Below are 4,906 nucleotides of genomic sequence, written 5' to 3' on the forward strand. Positions count from 1 at the left end.
TGTGTTGATTTAGTATTCCATTGTGTTGATTTGGTATTCCATTGTGTTGATATATTATTCCATCGTGTTGATATCGTATTCTATTGTGTTGATACAGTATGTTATTCCATTATGTTGATTTAGTATTTCATCGTGTTCATATGGTATTCCATCGTGTTGATATGGTATTCCATTGTGTTGATATGTTATTCCATTGTGTTGATATGTTATTCCATTGTGTTGATATGTTATTCCATCGTGTTGAAATTGTATTCCATCGTGTTGATTTGGTATTCCATCGTGTTGATTTGGTATTCCATCGTGTTGATATGATATTCCATTGTGTTGATATCGTATTTCATTGTGTTGATATGTTATTCCATTGTGTTGATTTAGTATTCCATTGTGTTGATTTAGTATTCCATTGTGTTGATTTGTTTTTCCATTGTGTTGATATGGTATTCCGTCGTGTTGATATGATATTCCATTGTGTTGATATCGTATTTCATTGTGTTGATATCGTATTCCATTGTGTTGATTTGGTATTCCATTGTGTTGATTTAGTATTCCATTGTGTTGATTTGTTTTTCCATTGTGTTGATATGGTATTCCATTGTATTGATTTAGTATTCCATCGTGTTGATTTAGTATTCCATCGTGTTGATTTGGTATTCCATTGTGTTGATATGTTATTCCATTGTGTTGATTTAGTATTCAATCGTGTTGATATGGTATTCCATTGTGTTGATTTGGTATTCCATTGTGTTGATTTAGTATTCCATCGTGTTGTTATGGTATTCCATTGTGTTGATATGTTATTCCATTGTGTTGATTTAGTATTCCATCGTGTTGATATGATATTCCATTGTGTTGATTTGGTATTCCATTGTGTTGATTTAGTATTCCATTGTGCTGATTTGGTATTCCATTGTGTTGATTTAGTATTCAATTGTGTTTATTTGGTCTTCCATCGTGTTGATATCGTATTCCATTGTGTTGATATGTTATTCCATTGTGTTGATTTGGTATTCCATTGTGTTGATTTAGTATTCCATTGTGTTGATATGGTATTCCATTGTGTTGATTTAGTATTCCATTGTGTTGATTTGGTATTCCATTGTGTTGATTTAGTATTCCATTGTGTTGATTTGGTATTCCATTGTGTTGATATGTTATTCCATTGTGTTGATATGTTATTCCATCGTGTTGATTTGGTATTCCATTGTGTTGATTTAGTATTCAATTGTGTTTATTTGGTCTTCCATCGTGTTGATATCGTATTCCATTGTGTTGATATGTAATTCCATTGTGTTGATTTGGTATTCCATTGTGTTGATTTGGTATTCCATTGTGTTGATATGTTATTCCATTGTCTTGATATGGTATTCCATTGTGTTGATTTAGTATTCCATTGTGTTGATTTGGTATTCCATTGTGTTGATTTGGTATTCCATTGTGTTGATTTAGTATTCCATTGTGTTGATTTGGTATTCCATTGTGTTGATATGTTATTCCATTGTGTTGATATGTTATTCCATTGTGTTGATTTAGTATTCCATTGTGTTGATATGTTATTCCATTGTGTTGATTTAGTATTCCATTGTGTTGATATGGTATTCCATTGTGTTGATTTATTATTCCATTGTGTTGATTTGGTATTCCATTGTGTTGATATGTTATTCCATTGTGTTGATTTAGTATTCCATTGTGTTGATTTAGTATTCCATTGTGTTGATTTGGTATTCCATTGTGTTGATTTGGTATTCCATTGTGTTGATATGGTATTCCATTGTGTTGATTTAGTATTCCATTGTGTTGATTTAGTATTCCATTGTGTTGATTTGGTATTCCATTGTGTTGATTTGGTATTCCATTGTGTTGATTTGGTATTCCATTGTGTTTATATCATATCATAACCTGTCGATATCGTGTTAGTAATCCATCAGGTTGATATAGGGGTTGACGTCTGTTTCTTGGCACTCTGGAGGAGCATTCGGAATAGCAGAGTAGCCGTCTTTATTAACGTAATGGAGGCGCCTCCGGAAGGGCGAAGGAGCAGACGGAATTATTTTATTTGTGAGTTTTCGGAATGGAGATATAAAATGAAGCTGAGGATGAAACGAAGGGAGTGTGACAGTGGCCTGGATGTCGAACCGGAGAGTGTGTGACAGTGGCCTGGATGTCGAACCGGAGAGTGTGTGACAGTGGCCTGGAGGTCAAAACGAACAGTGTGTGTCAATGGCCTAAATGTCAAAACGGAGGTGTGTGACGGGGGCCTGGATGTCAAAACGGAGGTGTGTGACGGGGGCCTGGATGTCGAAACGGAGGTGTGTGACGGGAGCCTGGAGGTCAAAACAGAGAGTGTGTGACGGGGGCCTGGAGGTCGAACCGGAGAGTTTGTGACAGTGACCTGGATGTCGAAACGGAGGTTGTGTGACAGTGGCCTAAATGTCAAAACGGAGGGTGTGTGACAGTGGCCTGGATGTTGAAACGGAGAGTTTGTGACAGTGACCTGGATGTCGAAACGGAGGTTGTGTGACAGTGGCCTAAATGTCAAAACGGAGGGTGTGTGACAGTGGCCTGGATGTTGAAACGGAGAGTGTGTGACAGTGACCTGGATGTCGAAACGGAGGGTGTGTGAAAGTGGCCTGGATGTCGCAACAGAGGTGTGTGACAGTGGTTTGGATGTTGAAACGGAGGTTTGTGACAGTGGCCTCAATGTCAAAACGTAGAGTGTGTGACAATGGCCTGGATGTCAAAACGGAGAGTGTTTGGCAGTGGTCTGGATGTTGAAACGGAGAGTGTGTGACAGTGACCTGGATGTCGAAACGGAGGGTGTGTGACAATGGCCTGGATGTCGCAACAGAGGTGTGTGACAGTGGCCTGGATGTCGAACCGGAGGGTTTGTGAAAATGGCCTGGATGTCAACACGGAGGTGTGTGACAGTGGCCTGGATGTTAAAACGGAGGTGTGTGACAGTGGCCTGGATGTCAACACGGAGAGTGTGTGAAAATGGCCTGGATGTCGAAACGGAGAGTGCGTGACAGTGGCCTCGATGTCAAAACGGATGGTGTGTTACAGTGGCCTGCATGACGAAACGGAGAGTGTGTGACAGTGGCCTAAATGTCAAAACGGAGAGTGTGTGACAGTGGCCTGGATGTCGAAACGGAGGTGTGTGACAGTGGCCTGGATGTCAAAACGGAGGGTGTGTGACAATGGTCTGGATTTTGAAACGGAGAGTGTGTCACGCTTTGTGTTTGTTACTGTGCTGTTCTGTATTTTGACTATTCGATTTGGTGAGTTGGAGTTATACAACATCGTGAACTCGATTTTATGTCTGTCCCTTCATTCACCTGGCGACTGCATCACATCGTCCTCCGTGACCAATGATAATTTCGCCCTTAACAGTTTGGACAGGCCTAGACGACAGCACATGCGTCGTCTATGTCGTACTAGACACAAGGTAATGTGACCCCGATAGTATTAGACACAGGGTAATGTGATCCCGATAGTACTAGACACAAGGTAATGTGATCCCGATAGTACTAGACACAAGGTAATGTGATCCCGATAGTACTAGACACAAGGTAATGTGATCCCGATAGTACTAGACACAAGGTAATGTGACCCCGATAGTACTAGACACAAGGTAATGTGACCCCGATAGTACTAGACACAAGGTAATGTGACCCCGATAGTACTAGACACAAGGTAATGTGACCCCGATAGTACTAGACACAAGGTAATGTGATCCCGATAGTACTAGACACAAGGTAATGTGATCCCGATAGTACTAGACACAAGGTAATGTGATTCCGATAGTACTAGACACAGGGTAATGTGATCCCGATAGTACTAGACACAAGGTAATGTGATCCCGATAGTACTAGACACAAGGTAATGTGATCCCGATAGTACTAGACACAAGGTAATGTGACCCCGATAGTACTAGACACAAGGTAATGTGATCCCGATAGTATTAGACACAGGGTAATGTGATCCCGATAGTATTAGACACAGGGTAATGTGACCCCGATAGTACCAGACACAAGGTAATGTGATCCCGATAGTACTAGACACAGGGTAATGTGACCCCGATAGTACTAGACACGAGGTAATGTGACCCCGATAGTACTAGACACAGGTAATGTGATCCCGATAGTACTAGACACAAGGTAATGTGATCCCGATAGTACTAGACACAGGGTAATGTGATCCCGATAGTACTAGACACAGGGTAATGTGATCCCGATAGTACTAGACACAAGATAATGTGATCCCGATAGTACTAAACACAAGGTAATGTGATCCCGATAGTACTAGACACAAGGTAATGTGATCCCGATAGTACTAGACAACAGATAATGTGATCCCGATAGTACTAGACACAGGGTAATGTGATCCCGATAGTATTAGACACAAGGTAATGTGATCCCGATAGTACTAGACACAAGGTAATGTGATCCCGATAGTACTAGACACAAGGTAATGTGATCCCGATAGTACTAGACACAGGGTAATGTGATCCCGATAGTACTAGACACAAGATAATGTGATCCCAATAGTACTAAACACAAGGTAATGTGATCCCGATAGTACTAGACACAAGGTAATGTGATCCCGATAGGACTAGACACAGTGTAATGTGACCCCGATAGTATTAGACACAGGGTAATGTGACCCCGATAGTACTTGACACATGGAAATGTGATCCCGATAGTACTAGACACAAAGTAATGTGATCCCGATAGTACTAGACACAAAGTAATGTGATCCCGATAGTACTAGACACAAGGTAATGTGATCCCGATAGTACTAGAAACAAGGTAATGTGATCCCGATAGTACTAGACACAGGGTAATGTGATCCCGATAGTACTAGACACAAGGTAATGTGATCCCGATAGTACTAGACACAAGGTAATGTG

This window comes from Pecten maximus, chromosome 4 (genome assembly GCF_902652985.1).
Source record: "Pecten maximus chromosome 4, xPecMax1.1, whole genome shotgun sequence".
Lineage (NCBI taxonomy): Eukaryota > Metazoa > Mollusca > Bivalvia > Pectinida > Pectinidae > Pecten > Pecten maximus.